At 44.6% G+C, this 14692-nt stretch overlaps 1 protein-coding gene across 1 annotated transcript in view; it reads left to right on the forward strand.

The window, feature by feature from the left end:
- The window catches only part of CFAP77 (cilia and flagella associated protein 77), a 91929-nt gene that overhangs the window by 37432 nt on the left and 39805 nt on the right, over window positions 1-14692 (forward strand). The gene's annotated exons all lie outside the window — the stretch shown is intronic.

Here is a 14692-nt window from a genome sequence, read left to right on the forward strand (position 1 = left end):
ACTCAGAACTCTTGACATCCAGTCCCATGCGCTAACCACTAGACAATGTTCCCCCCACTAAGAACCCCAAATAATGAGTCAGATTCTACCTTCAGATAGGTTTCAGAGTAGCAGCCGTGTTAGTCTATATCCGCAAAAAGAACAGGAGTACTTGTGGCACCTTAGAGACTAACAAATTTTATTTGAGCATAAGTTTTCGTGGGCTACATCCCACTTCATCATCTATGCATCCGACGAAGTGGGCTGTAGCCCAAGAAAGCTTATGCTCAAATAAAATTTGTTAGTCTCTAAGGTGCCACAAGTACTCCTGTTCTTTTTACCTTCAAATAGGCACTCAAAATTCCTTTTGAAAGCAATGGGAGTTGAGCACAAATATCTGAGGGCAGAATCTGGTTTAATCAGATGAATATTCTCAAAGCTCTTGTTGTTTTGGGAACAATGACCCAGTTACTGCTAACCTTTCCATCCTCTCTTTTCTACTTTAAGGGGTCAAAGTTTCCTGGGTGCCAAATGCAGATATTGATACTAGTTGCTCCCACTGTCGGAATGGATGTACAATATTTTGCCCACGTTCTTGCCTGTTCGTTCTAGGGTCTGATAATATGCTGGAAAGACAGAACAGTTCATTCTACTTTCCCCTTGCCCCCTTCTAAAGGCATCTCTATGCTCTGCTCTGCCACACTGTCTAGATGACTCACATGAGTATACAATTCAGAGGGTTACCCGACATCAATAGAGGCTGCTCTGGGAACCACTCCAAAGCCAGCAGAGCAGAGGCACCCCTCCATCAACCCCTCCATACTGTTTCCTCTGCTCACCTTCCACCTTTGATTCACCTCGTAGGAATGAGTGATTGGTGTAGCTGGTTTAATGGTGGGATTTTCAAAAGAGTAAGTGACTTAGGAGCATAAATCCTATTGAAAACCAATAGGGACTTATATTCCTAAGTCACTTTAGACCCTTGAAAATTCCACCCACAGTGTCTATATTGCTTTAGGAGTCATGCATGTGAGGAGCATGAATTTGGGCATCCCTGTTTAGAGATGGGCTCAAGCCAAAGCCCTGGATCTGAACACCCCTCAAAATTTGGAAAATTGAGATCTGAACTTCGCCGCTCAGACCCACTTCTATCCACACCCACTTTTGCTCTGACCATGTGCCCCTTTTCTTCCTGCCTAGCAGCCTTGCATAATATGGACAGTCCAATTTCTCTACCTTTTCTTGCTTGTGTGCTAGCTCTGGGGCAGAATTGCTCTGGTGTGCACGTCACCAACTATACCTCCCTTACAGAGAACAGATTTGCTTTTTTGGCCCTGTACATTGGCACAAGACTCATATTTGGCCTAAAGTCAAGAGCAGATTTAATAACAGAGGGAAACTCATTTTCAATATTTCCTTTTGATCTAAATTAAACACTTAAGAACTTTCAATTTTCAGGTGTGTACCTGATAGACTTAATGCCATCTTAGCAGAATCAGCAGAAAGAGCAAAACTGGACAAGATGTTGTTATCAGTGATAAAATAATTCATATTGGGGACAGAAAGATAAATATATAAATACTGATGAAGAGCCCAGAATCCATTAAGGAACCCCCACAAATCTCCAGGGTTACCTGAGACCATGAACAGACTGGAGCATACCAAACTTGAGAATTTCATTCCCTAGCAAACTGCCTCTTCTTTCCTTGTTATATGGAAAACTGATTTTGTGTTTGTGCTATTCTGGTGCTAGAATTGTCCACCTAGAATACTTAGAACGCAATATCTGCTAAGTCAAGAAACAGTGCAATAAGCATTTACAAATTGCCAGAAGTTGGGAGCAAAATGTAGCTGTCAAGTGAAAACTAAAAGGCTGGTAAATACTCCCATGAAGAAGAATGAAAATAATGTGTGCATAAATACTTTCATATCTGGCTGGCCCTTTAAAACCAAAAAGATAGAGTTCATTTGCATTTAGATCTCTTTGGCTCCCTCTTTTCATCTAAAGACAAATCCTCACAAAGGCTGCTTAATTAGACCAAATTAGATTTCCACCTAGTGGCTTGTCATTCATTAGGAAATGCTGTTCTTTTTCTCTAGTTTGGTAATTATAAGCTGGTCTATACCAGCCTCACAGTATTCGCTTCAGACTCGAAGTATGACTAGCATTCATGATTTGTGCAGAAGAGAAGAAAATTATTCAGTCCCACCAAGTCCGCCCATTTTACAAGTTGGATAAAGATCATCACTGGAGTCTTTTATATAATAGGGTAGCCTCTTTCTTAAGTCTTTAATAATTAATTGTAATAGCATATCTCATGGTAATTTTCAAGACTAAAAGCTAAGTACAAACAGTTCTTGCGTGTACTAGCATCTCGCATGGTCTAGCTCTTGTACCAGACAGTGCATTTCTTTCCTTTGGAGATGCACTCATAGTCCATCTAAGAAAACTCCCATTCAATCTTTTATTGTTATTTGTATTACAGTAGTGCTCAGTGGCACCAGTGGAGGTAAGGGCGCTAGGCACTGTACATATCCATAGTAAGAGACACTCCTTGCCCTGAAGAATTTACAACTAAATAGACAAGACAGACAAAAGGTGTGGGAGGGAAAGTATTATCATCCCCACTATTACAGATGGGGAACCGGCACAAGTCCTTTAATCTCTCTCAGTGAAATCCTGGCCCCAGTGAAGTTGATAGCAAAACTCCCGTTATCTTCAGCTGAGTCAGGATTTCAAGCTCCGTGTCTAAGGACATGCAGGCAGTATGATGCAGAACGGAGGATTGAACCCAGCTTTTCTGAGCCCCACTCCAATAGCTTAACCACAGGAACATCCTACCTTTTTATCCTCTGGTAGTGGATAGTTCATAACCACACTTTACCCAGCAAACTCAGTCACCTGTTGACTAGTTTGCATCCTGTCTCAGGGCTCTATTCGGAAATTTTACTTGCTTATATTCAAAGGGAGGCTTGCGAGCCACAGTATTTTTCCCTTCAGAAAGAGCAACTGAAATAAGTTTCCAACTGAGCCTCTTCCATACTCTACAGCAGCTAAGAGAGAGCATTGTTTTCTAATTGTAGACCTCTTCGATCGCATATTAAGGCCCTTTGCCCCAACTCTGATATACCAAACGGTCAGTTGCCACGTGTTATTAAATTCACTTTATAGCTATCATCTGAGAGCATAGAAGGATGAGCTGTAGCATAAAGCACGTCACCATAAAGAGGGATTTTTGTTTCAGAAAAATAGTTCTAACTGTGCTTCTGCCCAACCTGGTTAAATGTGGACTTTGCCATTTCTCAGTCACTATCCAAGCTTGGAGATTATTCCCTCACGAGTTGGGGCAAGCGTTATCTCTCTCTGTGCCCCCTCGCTTGGCCACCTATTTTAAAATCCGCCCCAAAAGCTAATGCAACCCGAGCGTACAAGTCTTTTAAACCAGATCAGTTATTTTTCAGCAAGGTCAATCCACTAGGGTGTCTGGTGATTGCACGTTTGGATTGACTCAACATCATCTTAAATGTTTACGTTTTGCCAGCACACCATCCTTAGCGTGAGGCAGAGACCCTTCGCTCAGTGGAGGCCGGTGACATCTGACACTGTAAGGAAAACTGAGGCATGAAAACCAGTTTATAGCAGTGGGTAAAGACCGTGCCAGAGAGCAGATGATGCCCATCTTGCCAGGAGTGCAGCCAGCTTTTCTGCCGCCCTAGGCGACGGAAGGTCCCGCCCCGAAATGCCACCCCCCACAGAGGCGGCGGAAGGTCCTGCTGCCGAAATACCGCCGCGGTCGCCGCCCCCCAAATTGTAGCGCCCTAAGCGACCGCCTAGGTCGCCTAATGGGTTGCGCCGGCCCTGCGTCCTGCTTACCCTCACCAGCCTCTGCTACTTTCATTTCTTAAACAGCATCTTAAATGGGGGAAATCTTTCAAATGAAATAATGACCCTTAGGACTTCAGTATCACTTTCAAGTTCTACACACCTCAGTTAAACTTGCAACCACCACCTGTGAAGTTGCTAAATATTATCCTTACTTTACCAATTGGGAAATTAAGGCGGGGGGTGGGGAATATGTCTCTCACCTTTGACTGTTACAGGCGGCGTCTCTGTCAGAGCCAGTACTCAAAAGTGACTGACTCCCGGTCCAGGACTTACACCACTAGTGCTCTGCCTGTGACTAACAACCATAACATGACACTGCAACAACAATTAAAAAAGCCAACCACCATAATGAAATATGTCAAAGTACAAGTCATTAGAGCCAATGTTTTCATCTGGTCTTTGGTAGGAAAGAGCCAGGAGTATGCACAGGAACTAGCACATTAATCATGTTCACTTCCATCTTACATGGAGGGATTTTCAATGAATCTATAAAGAAATGAAAACAAACCCACAGAGAACGACTCCTGCACTCGTCAAAACTTAAAACAGTTCACTAGCTTTGATTTCTATTTTTGAAGCACTCCTGTCACTGTTTTATTTACTCAAGATTCATTCCAAAACTTGCTAACTCCGCTGCCCAGTATATTCGACCCTTCACTGATCAGCCTGCCAAATGAGCGTGCCACACATCTGCTAGATATTTATTATTTCATCCCATATTTATATCCAAAATATCACCTGTACAGCAGAAGCCAGGGGATATGGCACCAAATGGAGCTCTAGTCTCTCCTCTGCCACTGACTTGCAGGGTGACCTTGAACAAGTCACTTTTCTCTGGCACAGCGCCCCCATCTGTACAATGGGGGTTATGATGCCCACCGATCTTTGTAAGTCACTTGGAGATCGACTTTTTTAATCGTTTTCAGTGCTACAAAAGCATCATGTCATCCTTTTGGAATCAGCATAAGCTGAATTCTTATCACAGTCCCATCCCCCGTGCAACCCAATGAAGTACATTGCATGACCACAATGGCAAGATTTAGCACAAAACGTATTGATGTTAGGGCCAATTGTTACAGTATAGAAACGCTATTGAAATCTAACGAGCAAGACCTCTTCCCCCGCCCCACACTTTGTAAACTAGGGGCCAGGTTCTGTCCTCGCTCTAGCAGCACAAAAGGCCTGGAAAGGCCTTCTGGGGAATTCACCTAGAACAAGGCCAATGGAGGCAGCCCAACCCATGCGGACCCTGGCACAGAAGTGCACTGATCGGAGGAGAAATGGTCAGTGTGCTTTGCACTACAGCTATTTTGGACTGCAGAGCAGCCCATTGGCAGCTGTGGGGATAGTCCCTGGGGCTGCTCTAACTTACATTGGGTGGCATGCTGGCCCCTACAATAGCCTGGAACTTCAGGAGGGACAAAGGTGGCAGAAAGCCACCCCTTCCCCCAGCCCGGCCCATGTTTATGTGCTGCATCTTCAAATTCATCCCTAGAGTAACTTCGATGAGAAGAGTGGAGTTACACCAGGGTGAGTTTGGCCCAGTGTCTGAGAAAAACAGATTATTCTCAGATGCTGTAATACTTGTATCTAAAAACTCCTCACCCTAACCCCTGTTGTATTAATCTAGATCAGGGTAGGCAAACTACAGCCCTTCAGCTCCTGCTGGGGAACAGGGTCCAGGGCTGGCCCCGCTCTGCCCGTGCTGGGGCTCTGAACAGCTCCCGGAAGCAGCAGCATGTCCCTGCACTGGCTCCTACACGTAGGGGCAGCCAGGGGGCTCCGCATGCTGCCCCCGCCCCCGGGAACAGTGGCCAATGGGAGCTGCAGGGGCAGCACCTGTGGACAGGGCAGCACGCAGAGCCACCTGGCCGCGCCTCCATGTAGGAGCTGGAGTGGGGACATGCCGCTGCTTTCGGGAGCTGCTTGAGGTAAGCACCACCCGGAGCCTGCACCCCTGACACAGCCCCAGCCCTGATCCCCTGCCCCAGCCCTGATCCCCCTCCCGCCCTCCGAACCCCTCAGTCCCATCCTCCTGCACCCCAGAGCCCGCACCGCCAGCTGGAGCCCTCTCCCCCCCACCTGCACCCCAACCCCCTGCTCCAGCCTGGAGCCCCCTCCTGCACACTGAATTCCTCATTTCTGGCTCCACCCCAGAGCCCGCACCCCCTCCTGCACCCCACCCCTCAATTTCATGAGCATTCATGGCCCGCCATACAATTTTCCACACCCAGATGTGGCTCTCAGGCCAAAAAGTTTGCCCACCCCTGCTATAGAATGACGGGTGCATCCTGACCCAGAGGAGCATTTAGTAACTTTTTTTTTTATTATTATTAAAGGGAGAGAAATTAAATACAAAAAAATCTCACCTTGTGTAACATTAAGATTATGGTTTTGAGCACTCAGAAATCAGGAAGTGCAAAAATTAGGATTTGCACATTATTGGATTAGCAGCTATTCCACTGAGTGGAATAGCTTTATCTAGAATATGTGCAATGTGGGTGAGTTTAAGCTTATTATGAGAGTATTAGCCATTGCATTTTTTGATTCTGAATATGTAACACTTATGCACGTGAGTCACTTTATTCACCAGAGTAGTTTAATTGAATTCACTGGACTACTCACGTAAGTAGCTTTATTGTCATGTGTAAATGCAAGGTTGGGTCCCTAACCTGCGGTCTTTGATGTTGAGTGTAAGTAGGTTTCTGCATTTAACATTAATTTGACATTGTATTGTGTCTAATGTACCAACATACATAGCTCATTCTCCCACTGGCATCATATTATGAATAACAGGTTCATAGACATTATATCACATCCAAGCAGTCCTTTTCAGACAGGATGCAACACCCATTGATATACAACCCCGTGCAGTTTCACTCTTTCTGACTTACTTCTGTGGCAATAGTCTGTGGTCTGGTGATTTGACTACAAGACCCGTGAGCCAGGAACCAATAAATTCTATTTCCTGCTATGTCCCTGATTTCCTCTGCAGTCTTGCACAAGATAATGAGCTTCTCTGTCTCTCTTCCCCCAGCTGTAATATAGGGATTATTACTTAAGGACGTGTTGTGAGGATTAATAAATTAGGGTCAAATTTTGTGGTCTTTCAGCAAGCAAAACTGCCATTGAATTTGACCTTTCATGTTTATGAAAAGCTTTGAGGATGGTAAGCGCTGAGTGTTATTACTCCTCTGCTCGAGAATGGAAGTTATATGGAGCAAACTCCTTGTAACTAGCGGCCAGGTAGCATTTCTCCAGAGCTAACAAACCTGGAGCTGTCTTTAGAAAACAGCATCCACATTTTACTAATCATTTTTGGGCAGGAGGGGAGCAAACAAGTCCCCCCCCCCCCTTTTTTTTTTTTTTCTTCATCAAATTTGCCTCCTTCAAAACACCAAACATTCCTGTTCTCATCTACCTAAACCTGATGTTGAGTTACCGTCCCCCAGAGGCTCTCAGTAGCTCAGATCTGATGTATCCCTGCACTTTGTAGCTCACCGCCTTCTTAGAGTGTAATCAAACATCAAGCTAAGTAGCAAATAAATCTCCCGATCTCATAAGCTGCACAGCAAGATCATGTAAATGCAAATGAGGGGCTTGATTTCAAGCTGTCGCGGGGGGAAGGGGGGAAAAATGCTGGGCCGTGTCACTGCAATCACTTCACTCTGTAAGTGCAGTAAATCAGCAGTAATAATAGTAATGGCAGCGTGATGGGAGGCTTTACTGTACAAGGGGGTGTAATGAAAAGTAGAACAGAAGGTAGGGAAAGGAACAGGGTCATATGGATTGAAAAGGCACAGGCATGGGGTTTGCAGGCTTCCAAAGACCACAGAATCATCTGGGAAGGAGCTGGGTATGCCCAGCTGAATAAAAGCACAGAGAGAATTCATGAATTTCCAGAGCACCCCCTCCCAGTGAAGAGCTGTGTTAGATACAGGGATTAAAAATACATGCCTCCCTCTCTCTCTGTAGCTCTCTTTGCAGGCCTTTTCTATCTTTCTATACCTCTCACATTCTAAATCTCCCAGGATGAGTGAATGTAGGAGGTGGGGGTTTGATACGCTATAAGTATATACGAAATGGGAGGTGCACAATATATTTGCAACAAAATAGGAAATGCTTGAAATGTTTGCATTTCGGTGAAAATTTGAAATCAGTCCCATTTCCACACTGAAACAGGTCCATTTCCAAGCAGATTTATTTTCTTTGCCACCGAGTGAGATTTGGCGATCGCCTTGCACTATTAGGAGTATATGGCTTATGACATGTAGCTGAGCAGTTCTGATTCTACCCAGCAGAGGGCAGTGGGGCACATACACAATCGCCATTTTCAAAATAAAACCAACCCCCCCTCCCAAAGCACAACCCCTATTTAAGAGTCTTATTAACAAAACAAAACCAAAAAATGGACACGTGTACTCAGATTTAAATGGAATTCATTGTTTCTTATAGGAAATAGAACATTTACCACCCTTCTAACTGCATCCTCAATGAATATATGGAAAGAGTTAGTTATAGCATGGGTCTCAAGGTGATCTCTGCAGGATGATTAAATGCATTGGGAATGCTTCAGGGGGGAAAAAAACAGGGTCGTCTTTTCTGAATGGGCTGTATAAACAATATTTAAGATGCCTGATTTTCCTTGCTAACATCATAAAGGGAAAAAACTTGCAGAAGGTACCAAGAGAAAATTAGGACCGCCTGGGATGCAGAGCGAGATGGTTTTAATTAGAGCGGAGAGGTGGGAAATAAGGCGGAGAGATGACATCTTAATGAGGTTTAATGAAGTTGTCTGCTGATGGGGACAGCTGTCAGACAGATCTGTATTCCAGCCAAGCAGCTTTGTGACAGGCTAAACCTGAAAGGAGGCAATGCTGGTGGAGTGGGGGGAACAGACAGGAGGCTTTGCATCAACTTTGGGTGCCTCTCTGAAGCATTTAGTAATGCAGCACATCTAATCACTTGATGACAAACAACTTAAACTGACTGATAAAGTTATAATAGTTTTTTGCTAATTCATGAACTAGGCAAACTTTAATCCTTAATGTCTGTTACAAAGATTGCCTTCCTTCTATAGTCGATAAGAGACTTCCTTACATAAGTGACCACTTGGGTGGAAGGACACATACGACGAAGTTCTGGGAGGTGTTCAGAACCTCCCAGTTCCACTGATTTCAGTGGCAGTCATGGGTTCTCTCAGGGTTTGGCCTATTGGGCCAGATTCTCCGTTGCCTTGTATCTTGTGTTGTCACTTACACCATGGGGCTGTAAAATGCAACCAGACGCAACTGAGCTCTCACTGAGCAGTGGTGTAAATGACTGCACAAGGTGCAATGCAAAAGAGAATCAGGCCTCTTAACTATGAAATAAATGAGCTCAGTTTGTGGAAAAATTCAAATCCTACCAGGGCCCCCACACGAAAAATCTCACTTAAGCTTTTTCAAACAGATTTGCAAGAGTGTTACGGGCCTCTGCCTTTGCTGGGCTTTCGATGGGGTTTCTGCCCCACAACACATCTCTTTCATTTTAATAACTAATTTCTGACAGCAAATCATCATTTTCTGTGCTATCAGGATAGGATCCCAGGGAAAAGCCTGTGCTCATGTATTTGAAAAATGCTATAAAACCACAATTTGCCTTCTATGTCCAATTTTTCCTGCTGCTCAGGAGGAGGCTGTTTATTGGTTCTGGGTTATATGTAATCGCATGGAGGTGGCATCACGTACAGACTCCCTGCAGACCCTTTGAATAGGCAGTCTCTGGAACCAGGATGTGTATTATTAAACCTTGCAGTAATCTGCAGTATCTAATGCAGCCTCTCTCTATTGCTGCTGTTAATCTGGCGTTTTTATAAAAGGTAGACACATTGCTTTTGTGGGGACATTTTCAAGGATTACAAAATGGGAAATGACTGCCTAGAATGGAGTACTGCAGAAAGGGATCTGGGGGTCATAGTGGACCACAAGCTAAATATGAGTCAACAGTGTAACACGGTTGCAAAAAACGCAAACATCATTCTGGGATGTATTAGCAGGAGTGTTGTAAGCAAGTCACGAGAAGTAATTCTTCCACTCTACTCTGTGCTGATTAGGCCTCAACTGGAGTATTGTGTCCACTTCTGGGTGCCACATTTCAGGAAAGATATAGACAAATTGGAGAGAGTCCAGAGAAGAGCAACAAAAATGATTAAGGTCTAGAAAACATGACCTATGAGGGAAGACTGAAAAAATTGGGTTTGTTTAGTCTGGAGAAGAGAAGACAGAGGGGACATGATAACAGTTTTCAAGTACATAAAAGTTTGTTACAAGGAGGAGGGAGAAAAATGGTTCTTCTTAACTGCTGAGGATAGGACAAGAAGCAATGGGCTTAAATTGTAGCAAGGGAGGTTTAGGTTGGACATTAGGAAAAAATTCCTAACCGTCAGGGTGATTAAGCACTGGAATAAATTGCCTAGGGAGGTTGTGGAAAATCCCAACGTTGGAGATTTTTAAGAGCAGGTTAGACAAACACCTGTCATAATACTTAGTCTTGCCATGAATGCAGGGGACTGGACTAGATGACCTCTTGAGGTCCCTTCCAGTCCTGTGATTCTAGAATAGCAAGGAAAATTGGTACGAGCTCCAGCCTTATTCATTGCTAACATTTCCTCCTCCTTCCGTTCACTGTAACTAATCACTAGTCCTGGTCATTTACTAGAAATATACCTAAAATCACTAACATATGGAACAATAGATAAAGGGGAGGCTTATCTTGCAGTTAAAGCTCAAGGCTGGATAACAGGAAACCTGGGTTCTATTCCCAACCCTGCAACTGATGCACCGTGTGAACTTGGGCAAGTCATTTCACCTCTCGGTGCTTTAGTTTCCCCCGCCTGTAAAATAAGGAGATAAAAATAAACCACAGCAGTAATGACTTACATTTGTTTTAGATTTTAGTGACGGCTGCTCCCAATAAAGACCCGGTGGCCACCTGTCACAAGCTGAATAAAGAAGTGAAGAAAGGGAAGGGTAGAAGAAAGGGTGGGTTTTTTTTTTATTATTATTTTCATTTAAAGGGGCGTCTGTTGGTCTTGTGGCTACAGTCAGTATTCACCCTTTGACTTATCTGTTGGTCTTGTGGCTACAGTCAGCATTCACCCTTTGACTTATGTTAAGTTTCCTTTTCTTTGACTTGCCAGGTTGCGGGGGGAGAGGGGGTAAGCCTGCAGGTAAGCTCTATTCTGTGCCATTTCCCCTCGCCTGGACACATACCAGCTTCCACCAGTCTTATGCCTCTCCAGCACCTCTTAAATGCAACCAAGTGGTTTGACACCTATACGCAAGGTTTTGCTGGATTGCTGTGCTGGAGTCTGGACTACAGAGGGGTGATTTGTAGAGCACACCATAGTTGGAACAGGACTATATCAGTGCATGTTGACAGGGTCTACACAGGGGACTTAGAATGCAACACAACCTTCTAGTGCATTCTCTGGGGCTGTGTAGACAAGCCCGAAGATTCATAGGAAGTCTGCAGGCAGGATTAAACCGTTCTGCGGGCCGGATGCAGCCCACACGTTTGACACGCCTGCTCTCAATGCATCACAGCCCTTCTTGTTCCACTGAGCAGGAGAGAGGCTGCACAGAAGGATGGATTTGTTGGCATGGCGCAAGGTATCTGCCACTGCACCAATCCAAGGGCTAAATCCTCATCATGAGGGTGCACAGCGGCTACTGAGCTATTGTAGGAGCACTGGAGCTTCTATACAGCTGCTGCTCACCAAGGTGTCAGGTTAGAGTGGGGATGGTTTTATTGCCCTCCCAAAGAACTCTTTCATCCTGTTGCCTCAGGCTTTGCAGATAGGGCAGCGGTTGGTCCAGAGAGGTGTGAATTGCCTACTATATCTCAAAAGGGTGTTGACCCTGGAGTGTAACAGCAGGCATTTCAATATCACTGTCTCACTGCTGATGATTTTGAAACATCCACATGTGGCTAGAGCTAAGAATTTCCACACCCATCCTACCAACCTGACCCCAGGGCCGCCCAGAGGATTCAGGGGGCCTGGGGCAAAGCAATTTTGGGGGCCCCTTTCCTAAAAAAAAAAAGTTGCAATACGATAGAATACTATATTCTCGTGGGCGCCCCTATGGGGTCTGGGGCAAATTGCCCCACTTGCCCCCCCCCCCCCGGGCAGCCCTGCCTGACCCTATGATACACACGACCTGGCAACTTCATATTTATACCCTCTCTGGACTGAAAAATATCCTGTCCCAAGCCCCACAGAAAGAACAAGGTCCACTGCAGAGGGTTTGGGAGCTCACTGCTTAATCTTGCTCCAGCCATCCAAGAGCAGAACCTCACTAGACATAAGCTTTCGGGCAGCCAGTCATCACCCCTTTGCCCCCTCCCTTTCAAAAGCCAATAAGGTTTCAAGACACACAAATCTCTGAGTGACTTCACCATGGAGATCATGGTCCAAATATAAAGGAGGGAAGTAAGGTCGGTTAATCCCACAGATTCCACAAAGCTGGGACACACACAGGAGAGCAAAGGGGAGTTAATTTTAAAACTAAATAAAAACAAAGTGATTGTGTTCATGCTCTTTCTTTTCCGAGCCGCGAACACCAGTCAGTAATATTTTTCGTTTTCTTTCCCCCCTTTGGTTGCTTAGATTTGGCTTCTCAGAGATTATTGATCATTCTGGGCATGAGTGAGAACATGACAGACTCTTCTGGGGTTAGTTCCAAATTTCAAAAGGGATGCACAACTTGTAAATGAAAGACACACAGAGCTGAAGGAAATTTAAGAACTTTTAAACACTGCAAAGGTATAATCTGCAGAAGTAGCCCTCCAATAACCTTGTTCAAACAGATGGATTTGCTCAGAGTTAACCAAGCAGATTTGAACGTATACTATTTTAATATTTCAAATCCATGTATTCTTAAGCAAGCCTCACCCCCACTTTTCCAGTAAATCTAGGTTGGTTTACGATTTTGGGACAAACCCATGCAAAATTCTGGTGAACCTTGATGGTTTTGACTGAGTTTTGTTTTGAGATTTGAAGTTCATTTGAATCTGGGAGAGGGGGATTCAAATGCACATGGATCAAAAAAACCTAAAGCAAATGTTGGCACAAACCCCTGTGGACAAACCTGCTGAGTATTGTTTTTCTCTGACACAATGTAAGAATGGTCAGTTTGCTTCCCCACCCCCACCCCATCCCCACCTCATTCCCATCCACCAGTCCAAACTGGTTTACAGCTGCAAGCAATACTTGAAGAAGAGGGGTTGAATGTAATGAAGGACCTGGAGAGTCTAGGTAATTTTCATAAACAAGGGCTGAAGAAAACCCCTTATTGGTGCAATACAGAATAATGTTGCATAGATGAAAAATTAAAGTGTGAAAATATGAAGCGTTTCCATGTGCAGAAGTTCTGCTCCTGCCTCCTTCAATAAAACAAGAGCCTCTCCTTCTGAAGGTGCCATTTTTATAGAGTTGCTTTTCAGACAGTAGCCACACTTCAAGGGACCCATCTGTGACTTGCTATACCTTGCTTGTAACCTCCATATTTCTCATCTGTATATAATTGTGATATTGCAGATAAAGCATGCCATGTGAGGTATCAGAGGAGATGTTATAATCGGCTGAAAGTCACTGTTCTATCTAAATATGTATATCTTTAGTGCATATGAAGTTATGAGAATTGTGTTGTATGGTTGTCACTAAAACATGCTGTAAGTTGGGGAATCAGCCAGATATTAGCTCCCCAGAGACAACAGCAAGGAAAGTAACCAACGTCCAGGTGGGGTGTCAAACAACCATCGGCAGCCATTGTCCAGCAAGGGAGCTACAATTCAATGATTCACCTGCATAAGGCCACACCAGGGGAATTGCTCAACCTTGCCTGGGGACTCAGCAATGCCCACCAGACACGCCTGGACTTGTGTTCTCCAAGCACATGGGCTAAGGGTATAAAACAGAACAGAGGGGGGCCCATGCTTCGCCTTTCTCCTGCCCCCACCTATGCTGCAAGCAACAACACTACTCAGAAGAAGACTGAAGACTCCAACAGAGGGGACTGGCCCAGGTTTAAGGGACAAACTTGTATATTATGAACTGCAGTATCCAGTGGGGTGAGGAAAAACTGCTTAATCTAGATCTTGCCCAGTCTAATAGGGTTGAGAGTTTAGACTGTGTGCTTATATTTTATTTTATTTTGATAGGCAAAAAGTTAGTTAGTTATCACTTATAATCACTTAAAATCTATCTTTTGTAGTTAATAAATTTGTTTTACTGTTTATCTTTACCAGAGAGTTTGCCAGACGTGTGTGGTAAATGTGCTCAGGTTTGCAAAGCCTAGTGTATATTCACTTTCCATTGATGAAGCGGTGAGCCAATTAATAAATCTGCATTGCTCATCTTGAGCAGTATATTCCTGAGGTACAGTGCTGGGAGCTGAGGGGATTTGGCTGGTGTCTTACTCTGTGTGATTCATGAGTGGCTCTGGGAGCACTCATGCAAACTCGCTGGGTGTGGGGCTCCACATGCTGTTGTGCTGAGTCATAACAGCGCCAGGAGGGGCTTGCTGCTGGTCACTAGCAAGGCATTGTGAGACAGCGCAGGCTGGAGAGTTAAGGGGGCACAGGAGTCCCACAGTCCCAGGCTGCACCCCAGGGATCCCATCACACCGTCTACACTAGGAAATGACCCATTGCTGAAAATGATTGCCACCAAAAGGCTCTGCTAGCCCAGCCTCATCTGGAGATGACAACAATTTAGGTGCTGATGTAGATGGGACAAACTTGTTTCCATACCATTCCTGAGAGTGTAATACGTCTTGTTAAGAC

The sequence above is a fragment of the Terrapene carolina genome, unplaced genomic scaffold, assembly GCF_002925995.2.
Source record: "Terrapene carolina triunguis isolate 2854851 unplaced genomic scaffold, T_m_triunguis-2.0 Scaffold238, whole genome shotgun sequence".
In the NCBI taxonomy this organism is placed as follows: Eukaryota; Metazoa; Chordata; order Testudines; family Emydidae; genus Terrapene; species Terrapene triunguis.